Below are 26,535 nucleotides of genomic sequence, written 5' to 3'. Positions count from 1 at the left end.
CCGGCGAGGAACCGCTTTCCCGACGCGCTCTCCGAAGCGCTGCGAGCAGCCGCCGCGGGACGGCGTCTCCGCCGCGGCCTGCGCACACGCTCGTCCTCACCCCTAATCCCGCCGTGACGCGTATGATAATAGACGGCCCCTTAATGAACAATGGGAGCCGGCTGGATGTTTGCGCGACTCGTGTAAATGTTTCCGCGTTGCTACGGCCCTGCAACGTAAAATTAATGACCCTTAATACCGGACAGATGCGTCCAGTAGCCCGGCGCTGATGTGCCAGGTTCTAACAGCGCGTCCCCATGCGAACTGCGTGGGCTTCCTGCGCCCTATTTACGTCTTGCTGCTGTCAAGCGGCATCGGGTTCCATTACCGAGCGGAAAAACTCAGATTAACCCAAAACAGCATTAAGCCCAAGCAATTAGGCGGGGAAGCGTATCTCGCGTTGCACGCTCAATGCAGTTACGAGGGCAATTTGCAGACTGTGAACGGGAAGTAACCCACGCGCTTGGTTTTTGGAAATCGCGAGACGCTACCGCGCGGCTCAGTTTCACTTCCTCCTCACGGGACCCGCCGCATCGTCTCAACACTCTAACCTACATCGAGCGTATCGCACCACAGGACAAGACGTGTTCTGTGGTAAAGCTGGCACAACTGCGTCGGGTCTGACTGTGCCTTCACACTGTGAGAACTGTGCCACAGTCCCTGTCACTGAAGCAGTACTGCAGTATCCACTTTCATTTTTTCAGCGTCCTTCAGGCAGAGCAGAAATAAAATTGTTTGTTGTGTCCCGACGTATGACCGCTCTTCCGAACTGCCTGAAGCCTGCATCTGTGCAGACTCACTGGTAATAAATAACTGGTTGTAAATGTTTGTTTTCACATATAACCTACAGGCACTCATTTCAATTGCATTCATTTTAGCACCCTTTGTGCTGTTAATTTCCTCTAAAATAAATCTGCATGAACTTCTTAACGTGTCGTTTTAAACACTCATCAGATTATTATTTCACAGCAAAAAAAATGTGATAATTTCAAATTGTAATAAGAATCAAGTTTAATAAAATTAGGACCTGTTCCCTTGTTTGAGTCTGTTGTGACTGTGGTTGGGAGACAACATAAGCCGCGTTTCCACCAAAAGTAATTTAGACCCTAGTTCCTGCGGTCGAAACGCACTGAGTTCCTCAAAAGGTTCCTAGTTCCGGGGTAAAGTTCCTGCGGTGGAAACGCGGCTATAGCTAAAGGCCAGGGTTCATTTCATCCATAGACTGTCAAAAGGCAGGTGTGTCCTCGATGAAATGGGAAGACACTCCGTAGAAATGTTGAAATGCATTGTTTATTTAAGCACGGCATACTGGGAGAAAAGCTCTTGTTGCCACATGTGGTTATTGAGGGAGGCACCGTTTTTGTTTTAGGGGGGGGTCGGGGGGGGGAGGGGTGGCCTTGTTACAGCTAAGTTTTCTGGGAAACGAGAGGCCCCCGGAGGACAAATGCTCTCTCGTTTGATGTAAAGGGGTTTCACCATCGCGCAACTCGCACGGTCTTTTAAGGAGCTGGGACCCACCAGCACACATTCGTCACGCAGTGACAGCACAGGAGAAGAGTGACCCGGACGCAGTGCAACGGAACGAAAAATAATAAACGATGCAAACGATCGCCCCATAATCCCGTACTGACGGAACGAAAAGGGAGTACCTTCTGGGGAGCTTTCACAGCTGTCCCCCTGACCCTTTGATTGCAGTTTGTTTGAAGGGTAAAGAGCTGCACATGTTTTCCCAGGCGGGAGGGCCTGGCACCACGGCCCAGTGCCAACAGGCGGGCAGGACGGGTGAAGCACCAGGGACGCAGCCGGTATTCGGGGTGTTTATTGAGGGGTCTCTCATGGCACAGTCCAGCGCACTGTAGTCAAAGCGCCTCACTGCAGCCCCATCGTCACTAGATCACTTTTGGGTATTGTTCATCAAGTCTTCATCTATAGGGCATGTACCTCCACCGTTTATTCAAAGCTGCAACTGAATTATGAAGCCTGCCGAGATTCCAGTGTTTGGGGTTTGGACAGTTGAGAGGAAGTTGAAACATCGTGATTCGGGTTATTCGGAGTGTTAAAGCTGAGTGATTCAGAGTTTTTTTTTGGCTGGCTGTAGTGTCAGTTCCTCTGACTGACAGAAGCTAATTCAGCCAAGTCAGCTCCACAGAATGAAGCAACACATGCAAGAAACGTGTCTTGGAAAATGTATTTAGTTGGCAAGCTGGACATGGGAACAATAAAAACGTTTTGTAAGTGGTGCTTATTTGTACATGTCCAATACGCAGCTGTTGATATATTACGGTGCTTGTCTGTAGTGTTGGGATGGCTGCCAGAAATCCACATTGGATTGCCTGTTCTGGATTGTTGAATAAAGGTTTGGTCATTGTTTAAGGTTTAGGGGAATATAAAGGAGGAGTTCTGCAGGTGTAAATCCTTGTTCCAGGCTTTGTCTTGGATGCAAAACCAAACAAGGACACAATGAAGGATGCATAGCAGTGTGTAGCAAAGAACAGCTTTTACTGCCAAGCCGTTTTAAGGGAGGCAGCATTTCATTTAGCATTAAGCAGACACTCTTATCCGGATGATTCACACAGTGTGAATTTTACACATAGGTAATCCTTTTTTTGTCCTGAGGCAGTTCAGGATAGATGATTAGCTGTCATTCTTTCAGCTGTTTTTTTCACATATAATTTTACATGGAACTTTCTGAAGCTGGAAAGTTTTACTATGATGTTTTCTGGATAGAGTAAATGAGTACTCAATAGTGAACCTCGGGGGCAGCATCTGATATGACGTACCTGATCACTGACCCTCACATGCATTTTTTTCACCATCCAACTGAACCCTCGTCATGACTTTCGTATGAAAGCGTCATCCTACGGCGGCTGCCTTTCACAACTCAACCGCGTCAAATGACAGTTGGACGTCACGAGGGCTCTGGCGAGGACTCCTCTGATTGGTAGGACCAACTACTGCGGCAGACTCCACCGCTCCCATTAGCTGCAGTTGTCCGCCATTACGCTGTCTGACGGCCAGAAGCACTGCCAGTCAGCAGGTGCCCTAATGTCTGCCAGGCTGCCAGGGCTGGTCGAGCAGAGGCGTTCACCTCCCCCGACGCGTTGTCAAAACAGCCGCGGTAAACACATTCGCGCAGGCCTGGCAAGGCATGCCAGCCTCACGCCACCCAGCCACATACGGCCTTCCACCGGGAGGCCGGCCACAAATCAGCGCCCCAGCCAGGAGCTCAGGGTGCAAATCAGCGCCCCAGTCAGGAGCTCAGGGTGCAAATCACCTCCCCAGTCAGGAGCTCAGGGTGCAAATTACTGCCCCAGTCAGGAGCTCAGGGTGCAAATCATCGCCCCAGTCAGGAGCTCAGGGTGCAAATCACCTCCCCAGTCAGGAGCTCAGGGTGCAAATCACCTCCCCAGTCAGGAGCTCAGGGTGCAAATCACCTCCCCAGTCAGGAGCTCAGGGTGCAAATCACCTCCCCAGTCAGGAGCTCAGGGTGCAAATCACCTCCCCAGTCAGGAGCTCAGGGTGCAAATCACCTCCCCAGTCAGGAGCTCAGGGTGCAAATCATCTCCCCAGTCAGGAGCTCAGGGTGCAAATTACTGCCCCAGTCAGGAGCTCAGGGTGCAAATCACCTCCCCAGTCAGGAGCTCAGGGTGAAAATCATCTCCCCAGTCAGGAGCTCAGGGCGCGCTTGATAAAAAGCCACACCGCTCCTTAAATAATCACTTATTGATGGATCTCCTGGTGTTTAATCTTGCAGCTTAACCTTGTGTGGCTCTCTGCCCTGGAGGCGTGAGTAATCACTGGAGTCCCTGGTGCAGAAGGAAACCACACAGGTGTGGCCACGTAGAACTCACACTCTCACACTGCATCGTATACACTGCATCATACACACTGCATCATATACACTGCATCATATACCCTGCATCATACACACTGCATCATACACACTGCATCATAAACACTGCCTCATATACACTGCACTCATACTGCATCATAAACACTGCACTCATATACACATCATCACACTGCCTCATATACACTGCACTCATACTGCATCATAAACACTGCACTCATACACACTGCATCATATACACTGCATCATACACACTGCACTCATACTGCATCATAAACACTGCACTCATACTGCATCATAAACACTGCCTCATATACACTGCACTCATACTGCATCATAAACACTGCACTCATATACACATCATCACACTGCCTCATATACACTGCACTCATACTGCATCATAAACACTGCACTCATACTGCATCATAAACACTGCCTCATATACACTGCACTCATACTGCATCATAAACACTGCACCCATATACACATCATCACACTGCCTCATATACACTGCACTCATACTGCATCATAAACACTGCACTTCACATTCTGAGAGGGCCAGTGACTTTAAGCACTTGAACGGTGGAGGGGAGTGGTCAGGCTCAGCAGACCACATGCTGTTGGGGAGTCGGGGCCGCAGGCGGAGTCACGCTGCCTCCACAGACAGAGGGGTGGCCCCGTGAGGGGCTCGCCAGCACATGGCGGCATGTCTGAAGCCCCAAGCCCTACGTAACCCAACCGGCCCACCTCATACAGTATGTCCCCCAACAGCATCCGCTGTGAGTCTCCCTACATCACCTCCACGTGTCCTGCGATCCTATTGGCTATCTTCCGGGTTATTTCTGTGGTCGTGCAGTGAGTGAATACTGGCCTACAAAGCCTAACGGCAGTAACTACGCAAAGGGTAAAACTGAGAACAATGGCTTTAAAGTGTTTTAACTGGCCAGCCGTCATGGTTTTTGGGCATAAAAATTACCTCATGAATACATGTATAATTAGTGCAATATCACTTATATACCTATAACCCATTTGACTGGCCAGTTAAAACACTTTAAAGCCATTTTTCTCAGTTTTACCCTTTGCGTAGTTACTGCAGTTAGGCTTTGTAGGGCAGAATAGCCAATGAGGCAAGACACAAATTTCCCACCATTCTGACCAGGTTGGCTTCACAACCTTAGAGTTTCCATGAACCTTGTTTCCTAGAAGGCTGACCTTGCAGTCAAGGTACTTTTCCAGCGATGAGTGTGTGTGCGTGTGTGTGTGTGCGCACACATGGGTGTGTGTGTGTGTGTGTGTGTGTGGGCTTGTATGTGTGCGCACGTGGGTGTGTGCGTGCACACTTGGCCGCGCACCATCTGCTGTTTTACCATCTCACATCTTGTGTCATCTGACCATCTGCGTCCTCCCTCCATCTTTCACATCACTCGGTTCCTTGGTGGGCCGTTCCGTACCCACGCCATTTCCCACCCCTGTAATCTCTCCATATATCTGCCTCTCACCGCCCACATCCACCCTTTCCTCCCTCCATCCATTACTCGGTCTGCCTCTAGCTGAGGTTCCTCCTCTGACCGTGGTGCTTTTCTGTTAAAAGGGTGTGCCCGCCTTATCGCAGTATAAATAGCACCTCTGTGTGGATGCCAAGTACAACATGCACACTCGCAGAGCGCCTTTGTCACCTGGGGAACCACAGACCCTTGTAGAAGCGAGACCGGGGCTCATCGTTCCAAAACGGTGGGACCGGAGGCCAAAATTTTAAGGTGGTGCGAGCGACCGCGACAGCGACTGCAACCGCGACCGTGGTACAGAGACCGGCCTTGACCGCGGAGATTGGTGGTGGAAGAAGGGCTGTCGGGGTGGGACCTTTCCCACCCCTGCAGTCAGTTTTCTTTTTCGGCAGAAGGAAAGTGGTATTGAATTCACGGGGTCGTCCAAACCTGCTGGAGCCACAGGCGGCTGGACTCACTCTGCAAACGCAGCGATCAATATCCTCTAGAAACCGCAGTCATTAGAGCGGAGCCATTACTGTTCAACACAGCCTCCAAGTCAACCTCTCAGATATCAGTCAGGCGGCTCTACCTCCCCCATATCCACTACTACACACTCTGTGTGTGCATTACACCCCTGAAATTCTCATTCTACCTCTAATGCATAATTGAGCTCCCTTTGTGCAGGATCAATGGAGAGTAGGCCTAATAATGGAGACGGTGGAGAACTGGCACAGCAGGAAAAAAAAAAGAAAGAAAAAAAAAACACTTCGCAGAAATAAAACACGCAGGTGCAATACAGGGTGTGACTGTTTGCATTTTTACCTCCCAATGACGATACTTTTTATCTGCATTGTGCCAGGAAATATCTGGCTGTGTAAATGAGCCAGCGTGTAAAACACAAAGCATGTTGCTCAACCTGTGTAAGGGCACGGGCAAAGTGCTAATGCAGCAGCAGTGCTCCATTAATACCTGTACACACTGCCACCCAAATCTGTTCCCCTGCCAAAAATGGATCCTGGCGAAGAAAGGCTGCCGTTGGTTTCCTTCTCTGATTCCATCAAATTACATTACATTACATTTATTTAGCAGACGCTTTTATCCAAAGCGACGTACAAAAGTGCATATGGTCATTGGACAACTACTAAACACAGGTTCAATAAGGTACAATACTCAGTTCGTACAGCTATTTCTAGCCAAGAACGCAGTTCAGTTCACGCAGTGAACACTATTCTGACCTAACTTATGCCAAGCCAAACTAGGGAGAAGAACAAGCTACAATATTAGGACAAATACAACCCAGTGGAGTGGATTCCCAGTGGAGGTTAATGAACGCAAGACAATGCGGGAAGAATCAATGCTAACAGAACATGGGATGGACTTGAAATCAGGGCCCGATGCATATAAAACACAATAACTGTGAATAAACTCAGACCAGATGCAAATTTTCGACCTGTCAAGATCCACGCGCGAAAGCATTCTGCAAAAAATGTCCTGTCGTTACATGTTGTTGTTTATGCACGAGTCGGATTATTCCTAAGTTTGAAAGCTGGCCACAGTCTGATGAAAGGCGGGCGTACAGCGCGTTTATTTTTGGCAAGCCCGCGTACCTTAAGAGGCTTTGTTGCTTTGTTGATGTTGAGTGATGACGCACAGCCCAGGCTACATGCTTCACGCGATTGGAAAAATGTTTCTCCAGTGATAACTTCGCCTGAATCTAAAGTCAAGTTTGACTGGAAGGTGGAAAGCTTGGTTGTGGTTACCACTCACACTTGTAGAAAAGCAGGCAGACGGCATTGAACTCAAAAGGACTGGCTGACCCATAGCTTGAAATAAGACAGTTTTTCCATTACCAGGAACTATAAAATGCTGACAAACACAAAAAACAGAACTGAAACCATAGTACGTGTTGCAATGGTGGCCCACCCAACATTTCACACTGTGTTTTCCCCAAATGAAGCACTGCAAGTTGGGTTCCTTCCTATCCTTATTTTTGAGCAGCCTTTTCCATAGATTCTAAACATAATGTCTCATTGTACAATCGGCCGCATGGAAACCAGTAGCCATCATTCCATTTGACAACAGTGTTCAATATTTATGAGCTCCAAAAAAAAAAAGAAAGCTATTTGGGTCAGAATATCAATAAAAGCTGACGAACGGTGGGCAGCACCATTGCTTCTGAGCAGGCCTTGCACAAATAAAATATTAATTGTGACTAATTAATCTTCAAGAGCAGCCATTTATTATTAAGCAGCTGCAGTCATGTAATGAAGCATTAATGTTGCAGAGGCAGGGTGTGGACAGAGGGAATTTTTTCCCTGTGAGTTCAGGACGGTTTTTGCTCTATGTGCACGCAGAGCAGCGGCCCTGGACGGGCCCCTGCCTCTGCGTCTCCGTCTCACATCTGGAGCCGAGACAGCCAGAGCAGAAAACGGGCTCCGGGACGAGGGAAGAGGGGAATGCGGACAATTCACAGAGAACGAGAAGCACAACGCTGCCGTTTTGGGAACAATGCAAACGGGGTCAAAACCCCGGAAAGCCAACGTTCCCGGAGAAAACACCGAGCTGTTCCGTCACGCTTCCGAACGTCAGCTATTGTGACGATACTCAGAGATCATTATCGCATGGACAAGTGGGTCTGCCCAGCATATTCGTGTCCATACCACAGTACAAAGCTCAGCATCACAAAGAAAGATATTGAATTATACTGTAGAGAGAAGGGCTTTCCATTCACGGCCAAATACAATGCAGCTTCACCCACCAAATAAACAATCCCACGACCACTGCTATAACCAAGAACAGTGTAGTCGGTCCTTGCAAGTCTAGACTGTATTTTTCCATTTAGTAACTTCCTGTGTTGTGTCAGACGCACAACACAATCACACAAAAAGCTTAAAATACTAAATATAATTCAAAAGTCTAAACAACCAGTGTTCATTTAAATGTATTTTACTTAACATTCATGTTACAAGGTCATCACATTGAGATATACAACCTACTTTTTATGAGAGAGACCTTACCAAGTGAGCAGAAAGTATACACAGTGTTTATATATAAACAATTATACACTACACTGTCAGAGATTAAATACATTTTTAAACTTTATTCAGTTCCTCCCTTTACTTCACCAGCAAATCCAGCCAGAGCAACATCTGCGATAGTCTTGATTTTCGAAATGTGTGCCTTGACGCTCTTTGTCTTGGCAGCGCTACAGAAGTAATGATGAAAGCGCGGCCTTTTAAAGAGTGTTGATTGTTGGGTAAACACTCATGCGGTTTTTACATCACCGCCGGTGTTGGACTTAATTGATGGAAATGTGGTTTCAAAAAAGGTAAACGAACAACCTCAATGGAAAAAGAGAGGGGGAGAGAGACAGACAATCAGAGACTGAGAGAGGATATTTGTTGCTAACTTTGGGACGAATAATTGAATAAAAATAAGTTGCTGCAACTGGTCCTGCCCTGTCGGAGTAGACAGGTCCTTGGTGTTACCATATCAAGGAAAATTTAGGTGAGTGCCAAGATACAGCCAGCACCATAGGCAAACTTTAGGCCAGGCTACCAGGGGTGTTCTGTTTGTACCACACTTTGGTCAGATGACTTTTGCATTAAAAAAGAATTCACTGCAGAAACAAAGATCTCCCTTGAGGTCCAGCTTTAAACATCAGCTTTACACCTTATATTTATGCTGGATACTCCCTAAGCATTAAGCAAAATGATAAGGCTAGATGGGTTAAATGGCTTTCTCTCACCATCCAAGCATTCTTGCATTCATTCTGTATGTTCTGGTTCTGTGGAGATGATTAGGAGGAGAGATGACCAGGTCACTTACAGATATACTTATAGAGCTAGCTCTTGATTGGTTGACAGGAAGGTCCCAGATGACCCTTCCTAAATACACAGGCCTGGAGCCTCTGGCTAGGGCATGGGCCATATGGGTCCACAGGGGCCCAAAAACCCTCAGGCATCCGGGGGCTCTGGGCTCCATGCACGCTAGCACAAACCAGTGCCAGGGACCAGCACCATCACAGGTGTGTGTAGGACAAAGTCAGAGGTCACACTTAGGGGTCAGAGGATCACACCCCCCTACCCATTGGAGGAGAGTGACAAACAACAGGCTTGCCCGCCCGGAGGCACACATGACGGGGTAATGACTCTCAAGCACGTCGCTATGAGGAAATGTGCCAGGGGAAATCCGCTCTTGGGACACACAGGCTGTAGATTTTGTCACCAATCAGTCCTCGGTGTAAGAAAAGATGTACTTTGCATTGGGAAAAAGCAGAAGTGTCTATAAAATTAAGTGAAGGAGAAATATCGACCGAATCCAGGCCATTAACTTGGTCTGCTCTTAACTCATCCATCAAAACAACACCTCCGGGGTTCAGTTTCCAGGCCTACAAACACATTTCATCACCCAGTTTAACATATCAAATAACAAATAACAGTCAAATGACTGTGTACAAGTTTTTTTTTTTTTAAACTGTTATACAGTATATAAATAAATAACATTCTAAACCAGGCAATTTCCAGAGAGTATAGATTTCAGTGGCTTTTTTTTATTTTTATTTTTTTCCCAAGTTGCCAAAGACATGGCTGCCGCCAGTAGCTGCAGTGGGACCTTTAAAAGGCCTGCTCCTAAAGGCTCTAAACTGACTGCAGCCTGACGGGTCACAGGAGTGGCTGTAAGACTCAATTTTGTGTCTTCTTCTCATTATCTTATTGCCCTAACAAGGTCAACTCTGCATTTCACAGAGAGCCTGTCAGGGCTTGAGAGGACATTACGGACACAACTTATTACTTTATTACGTTCCAGACTGCAGAGGCATATTCATAAAAATAAAATAAAAAAATATCTATTAACTCTTTAAAAACAGAAAATGAGAATGTTTACAGCAAAATGAGGAGAAAGTAACCTCCATAGTCTGTGCCAATTTTAGATTTTACTGTGGTTTCCTCGATCAGCATAGCTCAGTTTTGCGGAACAGTATAACACAACATACACCCTCACTTCCTCATTTTTGTCACAGTGAGATATGTACTGTTGATATGAATTTATCCAAGTGCATGTAGCTTTAAATCTATCCTGCACTGGGCATTTTAGGTGAGGGATCTGATACAAAACAATCCATTGTTACAAGGGTTCTAATTTGTGATGGCATTTTCCATTTATCTTTTACCTTGAACGCATCTTATTGCTCCCAATGGTTATTTCAGGTACCATAAGTTTTCTTGATCAAGGGGCAGTTTTCTTACTGTATATTCTAGAGAATCAGAGTCTCTCAAACTGGAAATGAAAAACAGTTTTTAGCCCACTACCTGAAATCAAAGTGAACGCCAGCCGTCAACCTGCTGAAAAAGAAGGCTCATGTGGCTCTGCTAGGCCTCGGCTGTCCAACGTCAGGAAAAAGGATACTCGTCATTTTAAATGACGAGTAAGTGGAAAACAGACGCGACAGTTGCAGCAGTTCACATTTGTGTATTCTCGGGTAAACATTTAAAATATTTTTTGGCAGAAACGGGCCATCTATTGTCTTGCTCAGGTTTTCCGTTTTTAGAATCTCTCCGATTCACTTTCCTGGGAAGAGTCCACTGCTCTTTCCATCCTGCCCACTTTCCCCCGCACTTTCCTTTTCATCCTCTCTCTCTCTCTCTCTCTTTCTCTCTCTCTCATAAGCCAGCGAGCTGAAGACATGCTCCGTTAGCTACTATTGCAGAAACGTGCGTGAAGAAAAAAATGGCTAAAGGCGGAGGGAAACGCAAGCAGCAAAAGATTCGCGCTAACGGCGAGCGCGAGACAATACGAGGCTCGGCCAGACGCTCGGGGGCGGGACTAACGTCCGAACCTCAGCGCGCCCGTCCGTGCGTTAGCGAGAACATTCCGGACACGGAGGTATAAAAGCGGGTGCTGACCGACAGACGCATCTCACGGACGCGCCATCAGCCTTTTGTCCACTTCTGAGATTAAAGGGAGCAAAATCAATTGTTGTGAAACTCACTAAGTGCTGGACACTGGAGAGGGAAATAAGGCTGATTAAAATGGACTCTGTGCGGGGGCCGGGGTTCAAAGGGGTGGGGGGGGGGGTGGGGGGTCTGATAGCAACTTCCTCTCATGGGGCACTGGCATAGAAAGAAGCCAAAAATTAAAAAAAATAAAACATTGTTTAAAAAGAGAGCGAAATAGACATAAACTTTTTTTGTATTGATGGTGGTGAACTGCAGCAAGCAGCAAAGTGTAAACCAAAGGCTTGGGGGTAAGAGCCAAGAGGTTGGGGGAACTGAAACCTCAGCATCTACTGAGCCACAGGACAAAAACAGGAGTGAAGACAAGCTTTGATCTGCTGGCACTTTATAAAATCGATCCTTCTTCCCTCAGCATCCATACAAACTATCATAAAAAAGGCACTGAAAACCCGCTGCATCACAGGGGCTGTTCATTTATGAAATTTATGATTAGTTTGTGCCCCCCCCCCGACACTCACACACATATGCGCACACACACATGTGCACACAAACGCTCACACGTACACACCAAACAGACTTCCACAGCCTTCCAACTGTGTTCATCTGCGACCGCAAACATTTCCTCCCTCTCAGAAATCTCACTTTCCTTTCTGTCAATTATGCAGGGTCCGCTAGCACTTAAGAAACCAACAAACCTCATTCCTGTGGATTAAAACCATGAGCAAAGTGGAAAAAGTGACACTGACCACAATAACTTTAGTTAATGATGTCATTTGCACATCTGCATTTGATTGGATCATGAGAAACACCACAGAGATGGTCTGCATGTTCCTCACAAATATGTTGTGTTCTCCATCCATAAATGGGTTTTAGTGTCCCACCGTGCTTCCTTGTGGGATTTTTCATAGAATGCCACTGAAGACAGAACACTAACCAATGCACATCTGTTGGATTTTTAATTCTCTCATAGGCCAAATGCCTCTGGGCCTTAATAGGGTTCCTCAGCCTCTCTTAAATGAAGGGTAATGGGAAAGGGCAAAAGGAAAACAAACAGCACGCAAACAGCTCAGTGAATTACGCTAACCCATTTCAGTTTAGTTAGCCTTTCTCAGAAACTACCACAAAAGCAACACGGGCCTCATTGACCCAGCCAAGGTCTTAATTACTCATTTGGAGCCATAGGTTGGGTGGCGGTTTCCATCGCCCATTGTTCGAGGTGTCAATCATCTGCTGGTTTAAAGGCATCTCTGAAGCCCTGCGGCTGTAACCAGAATAGGTGACAGGATATGAGAGGCATAGTCCTTCTGCTAGCAGCTATACCACTTTGCAACATTCTCCTTGCAAACTGCTGGTGATAAGTAGGGGTGGGCTAGCTTAGTACCTGGATAGGAGACCTCCTGGGAAAACTATGTTGCTGCTGGAAGTGGTGGTGGTGGACTAGTAGGAGGCCCTCTTCCCTCTGGATCTAGTATTAATCTCAGGCCCCAGCTCAGTGTTGGGGACACTTTACTCTAGAACATGCCATCCTTTAGATGAGACATTAAGCTAGAGTCCTCACTCTGTGTGGTCACGAAAGAGTCCATGGATCTTTTCACAATAACACGGGTGTTAACCCTGGCATCCTGGCCAAATTTCCACTAAAACTCTCTCTACATCTGGCTACTTAATCATCCTCTACATCTGACTGGCTAGAGTATATCTTTCAGGGAGGAAGGTATATTCCTTAACTGACAGTTGAGTCTAATTGCTGTCTAATAAATAGCTGTAGCAGAGTGAACCAGGACGTGAGCCAGAATTAAAACCAGAAAGACTGAATTTTTACAGAACCTGGGTGAACCACAACTGGCCTTAGAAGAGCAGCTTGGTCTGTGGAGACTGAGGGTTAAAAGGCCAGTAGGTTTGAAACCCAGAGAAGTCATTACATTTGTGTAACCAAGGCAGGCAGCAATTAGTCAAACCAAGTGCTTCCACAAGCACTAACTTATTCAGGTGGAACATACACTGTCTAGACTGTGACCTTCCACAGGGGAGAATTGATCAGAGTGCTACACTGTGCGTATGACATAGTGCCAATCTCTACGCCAAGAGATATCTCAAACTACAGCTCTCCAGAAAATGGACCACTTCTGAGCATGATAATGTGTCAAATCAAGTGACTATAATGTTATTTGTGTAGCGCTTTATACAGAAGACTGTCACAAAGACGCTTTACCGAGTGGCAGAAAAGAGCAAAAACAGAGCAAGAACCGAAGAGCAAAAACCAGGCCAGAATGGCCAAGTAGCAAGCACACAAGGAAGAAAACTCCCAGTGGGGAGAAAAACCCTCAAACGGAGGCGAGCAAAAACTCCCAGATGGAAAAGAAATCTCGAGGAATCCAGCTACAGAGGGGGAGATATGCGTGTGATATACTGTCCTGTCCCCCATGAAGTCCCCCTTAGGATTCCTCACATAGGTCTTCCTGTGAACTGTAGCTGTTGACACAACCGTATATCTGCCAGCTTCTGTACTCCTGAGTCTTGCACTGTTCCAGTTGCGCTGTTTCACTTCAGAAGCAGCGATGCTCTGCACTCCCTGGCACCTGCCGTTCCACAGCCACAGCACCTGCTCAACACCTACAGTGGGACTTCAGGTCTGACGATTGTTTTTTTTTTCCTGTATGGTCCCGAAAGGCATTCAAATAAACACCAAGAATTAACCGCTCATTTATTGGAAGCCTTATGTCCGTTTGCTCATGGTTCTGATCAGAGCTCATGCATCAGGCGCATTTCTCTGAAATCTCACAGACCCCAGAAACCGCTGAACTGCCGATGATCCACAAAATGTTAGTCATGCGGAGTGCTGCGCTTTGTGGTCCATGAGCAAAAGATACGGTGCGCACATGCGTCAGAGAGGTCAAATGCACCGCATGCATTTACAGTTCAGGCGTTTAGCAGATGCTCTTATCCCGAGCAACTCATACAGTCTACACTCTGGTTTATATACGATGCATTTATTTAGCTGGACGTGTAATTAAGGAATTCAGGTTAAATGCATCGCTCAAGGGCACAACATCAGCACCTCGTTCGTGAATCGAGCTTACGACCCTGGAGCTGCAAGCCCAGCTTCCTAACCACGGCGCTGCAGTACAGTGCTGCCCTGTGCACAGTGTTTGAGGACCGTGCCTTGCTGACAGGAGCGTGCTTTCATTTTTCATTTTAATAATTTTCGAAAATTCTCAGCTCACCGCCACCAGCGTACGCTAACATACGTCAAATCGACACCCCCATAACCACTCGCCACTCATAAACACATCAACCCCCCCTCTTCCCATCCGTCACCCACTGACATGTCAATCTTTCCCCGCTTCTCACCCCAAACAGTGAGAGAAAATAAAAGAAAAACCAGATTAAAATTATCAGACAAATAAGAAACAAGAATAAAAATAACAGACAGAATCTGATAAGACCAACACGAGCATCCATTAACTAGTGCTGTTGGTGTAAGAAGAAAGCTTTTAGGCAGTGCATATCTTAATATTGCTGTACTATTTATTTCTTTCTTTATTTATTTATTTAATATTTGTCAGATGGCAATTGTCTCTTAGGAGGCATGCATACATGGTTAGGTGCATTTAGGCTCATTTTGGGAGAGTTTTTTTGCGTAAGGTATTTTTTCTACAGTTGAAGTATGGAGCCGTGGCGTTAGCACACCGTCAGATGCAGGGAATCACTGCAGGGTGTCCAAATTTCATAGAATTATTTTATTAGATTTTTCAAAAATGCTGTTATTTTATTTATTATTTTCAACTGAAATGTGGCCATTATCATTAGCCATTGAGATATAATGAGATTGTTGTTGCTTTTCCAGCAGAGTAATTGTGCTTTTGTTTGGCAATAGTTGAGAACATACCAGGTGCAGGGTGCAGTACTGTGAGCCGTAATGGTGGACAGAAGTGGATTCTGGATGACGTCTTTCCAGAATAGCTGGATTGGTGGGCAGAACCTGGCAACCTGAATAGTCATCTGCAGTTTTGAAACTGAAGTGCATAGATGTGTCTTATGTCGATAAATCCTGTTCTGCACATTGTGTGCTTGGTGGATAATCTTGTATTAGATTATTTCTATTTGGCATTGTCAGAGCAAAGATATTACTGCATATTTGTTTCTAGAAATTGATATGGGCACTGATAATTGGGTATATTCCCCATTCCGCAGTTGGCCGAGAGTCAGTGGAATCTGTTTTTGACGGTAGCTCATACGATTTGGAGAACATGATCTTTGTTGTTCTGTCAGTGGTTGAAGGCTACTGTCTGTAATAAACTCACCCTTATCTTCAGCTGGTTTTTTAGTTGGAGGTAAGCTCTTACTATTATATCTTGGATTAGTGCTGTTAATGGTGAGTTGTTTTTGAATATGTTCCAGGTAAGTGATTCCTTAATGACCTGAAAATAAAAGGTCACAAGCTGAAAATAACGAAGTGTACTTTCAGTTTGGGAACAGTAATTATTTGGACATGTATGTGTGTGCGTGTGTGTGTGTGTACTCTGCAAGCACACTAAAGGGAATTCCCAGATAGACTAGTTCCAGAAGCAAACAGCAGGGAAGGAACACACCTTCAGTTATCTCAACAAATGTTTAATTGTTTTTAGAAGTGCGCATATCTGGGGGCGTCTGGGAAAGGGAGGGGGGGGGGGGGAGGGGTGAGGGTAAAGATCATCTGCACAGGCATGCATTTCATTAAAGATATTAAATCCACAAATTTCAGTAGTATTGACCCATTGACCCCATCGATGCTTTTTCAATGCAATTTCAATTTGAAACTGATTCTTAGACATACCACCCATCATCATGTTTTTTATGTATCGGGGGTGGGGATTACCCTCTGCGATGTGTACCCGCAATCCCTAGAAGATGGGGAATTTTCAACGATGTCTCATTACAGTTTGCTACGCCTTGTTTCCAATACTAGGATAACACTGTCTGGCCAAACCCAGAGGCTTCTTTTAAAACTGCATTAGTTTCTGGATGCATTAAGGAACTCAGTCCTTGCCAAAAACTGCCTTTGGAATAGTCTTTCCTTTGAAAAATAATTTAATTTGAACAAGGTCATTTGAATATATTTGAACATACAATATTAAATTTACAAACGATTGAATGCCAAAATCGTCAACCAGGATGCAAAGCATTATCAGGATTGTTATGGCCTCTTGGTACACATGAACGCGGTCATGCGTGGCTGCTCAGGCACGTGTGCCTCGGTTATGTCAACAACCTCTACTGGACGCATAGTTTGCAAGTGGGCCCTCAGATTGCCATCTAACCTCCACTTAGTAGATTCTGAACACTACTGAGTCCTTTAGCTTGAATCGTCCCACAAGCTGCTTGCAATCCAAACACCTCTCAACCATTCTCAGATGTTCAGGAGAGATACGTCTCCTTATTGACGGCTGGTTTAGAGTTTTCAGCCAGGATGCTGCAGCTTTATTCTTCATTGGCTCATTTGTAAACGGTTGGCTACCGCGGAGATACGAGAGAGAAGTCTGGTCCAGTGTGCCTGTGGCTTGACACATTTGCACATCTGAAAACAAAATGAAAGAAAGCCACCCAGTCTACAATTATTTTATTTTCAATTTTACTGAAAAAGGAAACTACTATTTCATTACAGACAGTGCCACTGTCAAAGTTAAAAAGAACATTTAAAAATAAAAACTATATTTATTTCAGAACAAGAACATTACCCCAATCCAAGTATGTTCTTGTTGAACAAACAACATATTTACCTTTCCTAAAAAGGCATTTTAACCAGAATGTTGGTCAAATAAGGTGCTGCCAGGATGGTTATATACTGTTGATAAATAGGCTGATAAAATACCCAGATACCCAACTATAATTTAGGCAATTTATCCTTCTTCTGCTTTCTTTTTTCTGAAAGAGGAACCATGAAAATGACATAGTGACATAGCTGTAAAACAAATTTTATAGCTATTCATTGAGTACAACAAATCAACTGGATGATAAAACACCCTGGATATCTGGATCTGAAAGTAAACAAAAACCAAGTTCAAAACTAATGAGAAACATGGGACCAGAGTGTTTTAGATTGAGAACAATAACAAATAAAAACGATATATGGCTACAAGGTTAGCCAAGGTCTTCATGGTTTTAAATTGTTGAAGCTTTAATTTTTTTTTTTTTTTCTGTGAGAAACAAAATACAATATAAGACGTTTTTTTTTTTTGGTCTAACGGTATCCAAGGACAGGATTTTAGCTGGGAAAAATTTGGAAAAATATCTGAAAAATGTCTGCCTTTGATTTGGTCTCGATTGTTTAGACAGAGAGCCAAAATTTGCGCTCTATAGCCATAGCTACAACTCCTTTGTTCTCCATCCCTCCCCTTTCCTGACGAACAAGGGCTCCCGTCACTGAGAATTCCACCCCGTCTGTGAACCCATGTGACCCAGCTGCTCGATGACCCAGCCAACCAATCTATCGACGAAGGAACGAAACAGCCCCATTAGTCAAACTCATGTCTCCTATGCAAACGGGCAAATATTGCACTGATTATTCAAGCAGTGACAGGAATGGCAATAAAGAGCTATTTACAACATGCAAGGCGCGCCGATAAAAAATAGTTTATAGTGAACGTACGGGTAAAGTTTGCCTGCGAAAAGGTCCTTCAAGCAATGATGCCTTTTCCCCTGACACCTGCCATTATTTAGACCCTGCGTCTTCAGCTGCTAATGTAATTGGATAAGGATCAGGGTCCTAATAAGCTGTGACATTATGGCTGCGTTGTGAAAAAGATAAAGGACAGAAAAGGAAAGGCACTGTCTGTTTTTTGTTTTTTTTTTTTAAACCTGAAAGGTGGTGGGTTGGACACCCTGTCACAGAGAGCTGTTACCAGAGCCAGAAACCCAATAAGAGACATAGGCAGTGGCTTAGGGCCCTGTGACCACCACGGTGCCCTCAAATTATTATAGAACATATATTATTTATAATGTTGGGTTGGGGGGTGGGGTGGGGGGGGGTGGCAAATCCAATCCTGCTTAGGGCCTCTTAAAGGCTAGGGTCGGCAGTGGCCTTCACTATGGCTAATTGTGTACAGTTTGACATTACTCTTTCTGGTTATAGATCATGGCGACAAAAAGGGAGCAAACATGCACTATTTAACACTGTTGCGAAACGTCGCAGACGTTGACGTTGTAGTTTTTATGTCTCGTATCTTGAACACGGCCCAAAAAATTCCCTGTGAAAACAGGGAACTTGTGTCATTGTGAAACAGCAGCTAGTGTACTTATCGTTAAAAACAGAAAAATCCATAAACATACCTATCAAACGGAGCCAGAAAGTCATGCAAATTCTTCTGGAGAACACCTCTAAGTATTTGAAAATCAACTAAATGACATTGTTAAATACCACTGGGAGGGTATTAAAAAAGTGTCTTGTGCATCAGTAAAAACCTAGGAAAGCATTCTTTTGGACATACTTTATACTGCTTGTGATATGCAGAATTTGAAAAAGGGTCTCACAAGCCAACCGAATGATATCCCTGGGTTTTATTCATGCCCAGAATAATGTGAATATGTCTTTGAAACCTTTTGAACAGTCCTATATAGGATCTGAATGATCTTGAAAGATTCAGTAAGGAGGAATGGTCAAGAATTAAATGGTCATCTCTTAAAACACTGTAAAAGACAACTCAGTGTTATCCTTGCAAAGGGATGTTTCTCAAAGTACTCAATACAGGGGAATCAATCATTTTCAGCACTGATATTTTGGGGGGACTATTTGTTAAAACAAAAAAAAACTTTTTTACAAGAGTGAAAGACAACAGTGGTCATATTTTTAGCACAAAATATAGCTCATAAACTTTAATGCACCCTTTTTTGCTCCTTTTTATCAAAGATGGATAAATTTGGAGTTGACATAATACATTTCCCGAGATTCCCGATTCTGTTGGCCACTGTCAACACTGGCACAATCGAGATGCAATACTAGACCTTGGGACGTGTCCCAGCACTGAAAAACAGCAACTAAGTGAAGCCGCCCAAGGGCCCTTATCTTTGTACATGTGAACCAGGTCACTCCCTGACACTGAAGGCACACTAGTCACACTAGCCCCCCCCCCCCCCCCCCCCCCCCCCCATCCACCCACATAACGCAAAAATTATCGAACCTATATTTTAGCTGTCTGTCTTCCACACATTCAAATTGTGGCCAATGACAAAGGCTTTGTGGTGATCGGAATGTGTAGTTATGCAAAGGAAAACTGGTACATTCACGTTTGCATCGAAAGGCCCGGGACAGAGAACACCACTGAATTAAACACACAAACTGCGCCAAAGCCCTGCTGTGGTGGTGAGGTGCAGGCAAAGATCTGTTTGTGACTGACAATTACATAAAGAAGCTATCACCATTTCAGCTGACCTCTGGAGAATAACGCTCCAGGTAATTGTGGCTTGTGATGAGAATCACGGTTTTTGTAGACTGACTCAGTCATAAACAATGAAAAAAAATGAACATAACCAAACTGCAATTGCTTCAAAACTTATTGCTTATAATTTCAGTTTGTTTGATTTTGTGTTTGGAATGTTTACATGTTTTTGCTCTGACTTGACAAAATTGTGGTAGGAAATGAGTGAGAATCTGTGTGTGTGTGTGAGATATAGTGTGTGTGTGCGCATTGTGTGGTTTGACTGGGATTGTGTGTGGATTTCATTTATTCATTTTGCCTTAATTTGCCCAGGAAGATCAACGATCCTCCTCTTTCATCAATTTATCTTTTTTTTCAGTGGTAGCCAGGGGTGTCTGAGAAGGCTGTCAGTGTTAGCTGTATTGCTAGAGTGGCACCCAGATCGGACCCTTCAATAGGTTTCAAAATATATTAACTGTGAGCTGTCCAGGTATGTGGAGCTCCAACCACCTTCACTCCCTACTATCACTACTTTCAAAGTGTATTCTGGTCAGGGGTAATGGAGACCCATCCCAGCACATGGCTTCTTGCTCAGCACTTACTTTAGAATGTCTTTGTTGAAGCCTCCAGGAAACAGCATCCCCTCAGGCCTGGCCACGGTGCAGCCAATCAGCTGCAAGATGCATTACTAGGCGGCCAGAATGTGAGGAGGCTTCTTTTTTTTTTTAAATGCCTGCTCATGTAAAAACAGTTAGACCATGAACTGTAAGCACTAAATTCAAGCAACAACAACAAAAAAAGAGAAAAGCGGAATAAATATGAGCAAAGGCTGAGAAAAAGGAGGACTGTGTCTCATGGGTGGGAGGTCAAGATAGAGAAGTAGAGAGTGAAGGCCAAAGTAACGACGAAAAAACAAGAGGCTACGTCTATAAGATGGTGGATTGAAGGCCACGACAATAACCTGACTCTATAGATATTTGACTCGTCGATTATCTTAAGAGCACGGGGGGATATCAAAAAAACCAGACACAATTAATTAAATACCAAGGGATACAGAGATGCTGAAGGATTGGTCGGACCGTGTGGGGAGTGGAAAGGTGGGCGGGGGGGGGGGGGGTTAGGGTTAGGTCTTCAGATTAAAAGCAAGCGTTTGAGAAGCTTTCTTGCACCGCGTGCACCGCACTCGTGCTTCATCACTGTACCGGTCTGAGCAGCGACGCGGTTATGCTCCATCTGGGCCATCTGCGCAAGGACGATAATGGCTCGCGAGAATCACCACCACAGACCCTGCCCTCCTGCAAAATGGCCCATTATCTCTCTGACAGGTTATTGTCTGGTCCAGATGATTTATCTGGAGCCGCTGTAAGAGCGAGGTTCTGGTGTTCGTCTGCGTTTGGATGTACCTACCCCCCCACCCCCTCCCGCCCCCCGGGAATGATTACACATACCTCTCACCCCGTGCTGATCCCACAGAGTAAGAATGCCGCCGTATGCGTTTGTCAGCACAACAGGAGTGAGACGCCGGGATAAGACCCAGAGAAGGGCCGCCCACTTTCCGGAACCATTTTCCAACCCCTCAGTCAACAAAAAATTTGGTCTTTTAAGAATCCGGTCGCCACGGGAGTTTCTCACGCTGAAATTCTAAGCCCCAAATGGCGCACGCTCACCAGCCCACCCATGCAGTGGATTTCAGCGCTGTCCGAAATCTGTGACTGAACCCAAACGAGTAGCAGTTGTGTATCTTTTTGAGCCCTGGAGTACATAGGACGGTGGCGAGGGCAGGAGTTTCTGCAGAACAGCTGGCTTGCATCTGCAGACGCGCAGCAATTAGGCCGTAATTACACCACTGACAGCGCAGCCTGGTTCCCCCCGTAATGCGGCCTGCTCCCCCGGTGGCATGGGAAACCAAGACCTTGAACCTCTTTCCATTTTGAAAATGGAAAGATGCCCTCCAGCGCCAAAAGCCCTCAGAACTGCGAGAGGTTGCACCACTCGGAGGCTGTTATCGGAGGCTGGCTGGCTGGGCATGCAGTTAGGATGCCATCCCTTTGAGTGTCGGTGATCCAGCCAGGTCTGTGGTTATACGGTCCCCCACGCCCCCACACCCCCCCTCCCAGCCCCCCCCCCCCGCTGATGCCAACTTCGATAATGGACATCTTTCCAGCAGAATTTACCTTGCTATCTGTGCTGTGAGTGAAAGAATACACCATGAGTGGATGGAAGAGGTTCTAATGTTACCACTTCCGCATCCGTTAGACAAAACACAATCTTGCTCCATCTACTTTTTTTTTCAGCACAGCAAAATACGTGGCGACTGTCCCCAAAACCTAATTCTGCATGTAGGGCAAGTTGAGTCAAAAAAAAATGGCGGGGGGGGGAGGGAGGGGGGTGGTGTCTAATCATCACTACCACTCAAAAAGACAAAGAGAGGAGCCACAAACCAAGTCCCTCCAGTCTTAATTCCACCCATCCCTCAGTCCCTCCCCCCTTCAGAACCAAGTCCCTGCAGTCCTGCCCCCGCCTTGGCCTTGTGCTCAGAAACGTCCCATAAGTATGTTCATTAGGCCACTAATGTGACCCCAAAGAGGAGTCATTAAAGCCAGGGGCGTCCTGCTAGCTAGCAGCACTGCTGTAGACAGGAGCACACAGGTTATTAGTGCATTTTATCACAGTGAGTTCCTGCTTCCGGCCATAGTGCAGCACATTAAGCCTGCAATCTTTTCTTCCATTGATTTATGCATTGATTACTGATCCAAGGTGGTTAGATTGTCATCTTATGCCACTGGCTGCAAAGACTAAAGTTCCTCTTCATCTAGTGAGAATTTTTGCAATTTTCAACACAGCCTCAAGCAAACCATTGACCAATTCCTGTTCAATGAAGGAACGCCTTGAGAGAGCGGTAGTCTCCGCTTTTTTTTTCGGTACGTGTTTCGCCAGCCAGCACCTCTGCAATCCAGGTGTGCGCTCTTTTTGTTCAATAATGTAGTTGTTCCAATGGCCATGATATGCACTTTTGTACGTCGCTTTGGATGAAGGCATCAGCAAAATAAATGTGATGTAATAAATATAATGTAATGAAGGGAGCCCCATCATCGCAGCCTTCGTTTCCAGGGATGGCAGGTGTGACAGAACGCATGCTTTTCGAACCCGCTCCATGGGCCCCCCCTGCATCGAGCTCTGGGACAGAGAGCCCCCGGGTCACAGCGGACCCTGTTCGCTGCCGTGGCAACAGCACCGTCCCATGTTAATGAGTGCGTGGCCTGACAGCTGAACACAGCTGCTGCAGTGCATCACGCTGAACTCAGCGGTCCCCTGCCCTTTCCCTCCTGGTCCAGGGCCCCCCGTATATCCGTCCCCTACCCTCCCCAGTTTTGGAAACATATTTAGTAATCTGCTGGTGGGGGGTGGGGGGGGTTCAATCCATTACTCCCACTGCTTTTAAGACACCTTACAATACAGCCTGTAAAGCAAAGCTAACAATGCCTTCTGGCCAAGGGAAAAACCCCATTAGGCTGAAGATCCTTAACACACAGGATTTAGACACACGATGTTATCAGCAGCTCTGTCTCAGCAGAGTTAAGTCTTTTGTGTAAAGAAGACGCTGAAATGATGATCTCTATCTACGTCTATTTCGACCACAGTGAGAGAAATGCTGCACAAAGAAATGCAGAAAGACCACAGGGAACAGAGACTACAGTTCTGAAGCACGCTTGTAAACATCCGGACTGCATGGCCACCTTAGTCACTGGTAAACCACTTCTGCACATGTGATTCACATGAATGCCTTAACATCTGTGATATAACTGACCGATGAGAGGTGGGGAAAAAAACGAATGTTGTAGTTGTTATAGAAGATGGATTGTAAACAATTACTGAATCCTGTTAATTATTCCTAATGATATTGCTACATCGGGGTGGCCCATGGAGGATAGGCTTCCCTGCTATAGCTGGGTTTCTCCCAAAATTTCCTCCCATCTGGGAGTTTTTTGCTTGGCACCGTTTGAGTGTAGTTTTTCCTCACTAGGTTTTCTTTTTTTTGTTTTTGTTTTTTTTACCCCAAGTGCTTGCTTTCTGGGGGTTCGGCCTGGTTTTGCCCAATTTTCTGTTCTTTTCCTATTTAAAGCGCCTTTGTGAGTCTGTAAAAAGCGCTAAACAAATAAAATTGAATTGAACCGAATTGAATATATAAAAGTGTTGAAAGCTTGGGACAGATACGCAATAGTGATTTCAAATGCATCCGTGATGCAAGATCTCTCATCCTGTGCTGTGGGGGAAAAAGTCCGTACGTGAGAGTTTTCCAACGCTTCGGCACGCATCCCAAAGCCTGTCTAGAAAATAAACCAACAATAAGCCCATCAATTAGTCAATCAAAGACATCTGCTTGGCTTTTGGTGTTCACACACCAATATTTCCCCAAGGAGTGAAAATGTCATCGCCTGGAACTGCGTGCCTGTAAGCGCAAAACACGACTGGGGAATAGAGAGGGAGTTAATATGGACAATGTTGCTTGGGCAATGACAGACTAACAACCATGAAACGAATACAGTCCTTCACTGCGTGATACCCTGTGAATGTTTTTTTTTTTGGCGAATACACTGGGAGAAAACTAAAACCCAAGTAAAGGACTTGGTTGGACATGCCTCATATTTACAAATAAACCTTGTGAGGGCAATTAATTGGCTGCATGCCTGGGAGAGCATGTCCAAGCAGTGCCGGAGGTTCGTTTTCAAAAACGTATTGACTTTTCCCAGAAAACATCAACACAATTTCAAGTTCCGATTTCATAAGGATAATGAAAGGATAATTGCAATGTAAACTGAAGATACAGTAATGTAAAAGGACAGCCGCAAGTCCTATTCAAGTCATATTCAAAGCATCATGCTTTAAACATACCGTAATTCTATTTTGGAAAAATCTGGAATATATAAATACAATAATTCTTCTTCTCCTTCTTCTTCTATCCTATTATTATTATTATTATTATTATTATTAACTAAATAACTGGTGTCACTTTCTCTCTGCAGGTCATGTGAGGGCGAGCTTTTGTAATGATTGAAGTAGGAAGGAAGGTCAATGCTCAGTGACTGATATCACTAGCCTGTGACACACCGCCTGGGCTCATTACGATCGCTTATTTCATTCATCCTCATCCCCTCGGCCCCTTGCCAGACTTGGAAATCGATCCGAGGTCGGCCAACTCAAAGGACATTCCAACCCGTCAAAATGGTCCTTTTGAAGGAGCTGGAAGCGAGGAGCCAGAAGGCTTCCGGAGGATGCTTGAGCAAGGAAACGAGGGCAAGTACTTTTTTTCGCAACGCGTGACGTGGGACTTCGAACCGACACTTGACTGAACAAGGATGTTTCATTTGCCTAATAGCCTACATGTATCCTTGACTCCTCCATCCTTTCCTCGCTTCCATTTCCTGGTATCCTCTGATGGGTGGAGCTAGGAGCTAGGCAATTACACAAGGAAAGGACGCCAGGAAAGGAATCAAGGAGGTAAAAATAAGCGAGTGGCCCCTTCAGTCTTTACCAATCACTCTGGGCCCACTGCCTAAGTCACCTCTCCCTCATCCCTCTACCCTTCACACTCTCCATCAACCACAATTTAGGTCCATTTCCTGGAGAGCTCCACATCATCCTCCATCCATCCATCCATTTTTGAAACAGTTTACTCCTGGTCAGGATTGGAGGGCGGGGGACCCTGAACAGCCTATCCCAGAATACAGTGGGTGAAAGGTAGGAACACTCCCTTCACTGATCACCGATCCATTGCAGGGCACAAACACCATTTGCTCACAATTTAGACTCTCCACTGAACCTAACCTGCATGTCTTTGCATCGTGGGAGGAGTGGAACAAAAGTACCTCACGCGGACGCACGACAGCGACCGCGCTGCCCGCCACAGCATCGTGCTCATTATCCTTTCATCTCTCTCTCTCTCTCTCTCTCTCTCTCTCTCTCTCTCCCCCTCTCTCTGCACATCAATGCTCTGTGACAGCAGATTTAATTTGTAAAACATACAGTAAACAGGAAACGGCCGCCGCCAAGACAGGAAACGTCGGACAAAAGGCGGCTTTTGTTCTCCCGCGGCGCGCGGAGTGATGTTCCGTTGCCAGGTCCGGGGGCCCTCGCGCTCCACGGCTAGAGGGCCCGGCACTGCCACGGGACAGGTAACAGAAGCCGTTTCGTCTACCTTTGTTTACGGGGCCCGAGACGGGGGAGCACTCACGAACGTGCGGCCCCTCGCTCCCCCCCCCGGTCTGTGCGGGGGTGCCTATGACAGCCCCGTAAAGGCCACATCATTGTGCGGGACCACGATTGTGTGCCCTGAGCCTTTGTTCGAGACCACCTGCGCATGTGTCACGAAACACCTTCATGGAAAATTAAACATTTTTCCTAATTTCCTAGCCATTTGCCTGGAGGTCAGTAAGCCCTTCTGAATGGAAAAGCAGCTGCGCGGGTGGATGTTCGCACACTGCCCCTAGGCCACTGTTCCACGTGCGTGACTCAGTTTGATGGAGGAAACCAGGGAGACGGTAAAGCTATAATTACAGGCCAGATTATAAATGAGATTAACAGCTATATGGGAATCAAAACTTCACCTGTTTGGATACTGCTAGTTTCTCTGCATAAAACATTTAGTGGCTTTCTCTCAGCCCCAGATAATGCCAAGGTCAGGACCAATGTTCTCCATCACCCTAGTAGTTAAAAAATCATAGGTGTGAAGCACTGTAAAGAACGGTGACAATAATCATAAATCTTATTCGAATTTGTGATTTATGCACAGTGGTTGTGTAAGAGTATAA

General features: G+C 45.7%; 1 protein-coding gene across 1 annotated transcript in view; it reads right to left on the bottom strand.

Moving 5' to 3' along the window:
* Window positions 1-26,535, bottom strand: part of ptgir (prostaglandin I2 receptor) — a 34,587-nt gene that overhangs the window by 4,630 nt on the left and 3,422 nt on the right. The window lies entirely within an intron of this gene.

Source organism: Anguilla anguilla, chromosome 12, assembly GCF_013347855.1.
Source record: "Anguilla anguilla isolate fAngAng1 chromosome 12, fAngAng1.pri, whole genome shotgun sequence".
Taxonomy (NCBI): domain Eukaryota; kingdom Metazoa; phylum Chordata; class Actinopteri; order Anguilliformes; family Anguillidae; genus Anguilla; species Anguilla anguilla.
The sequence above is the reverse complement of the archived record's forward strand: the minus strand, read 5'-3'. Positions and strand labels throughout refer to the sequence as shown.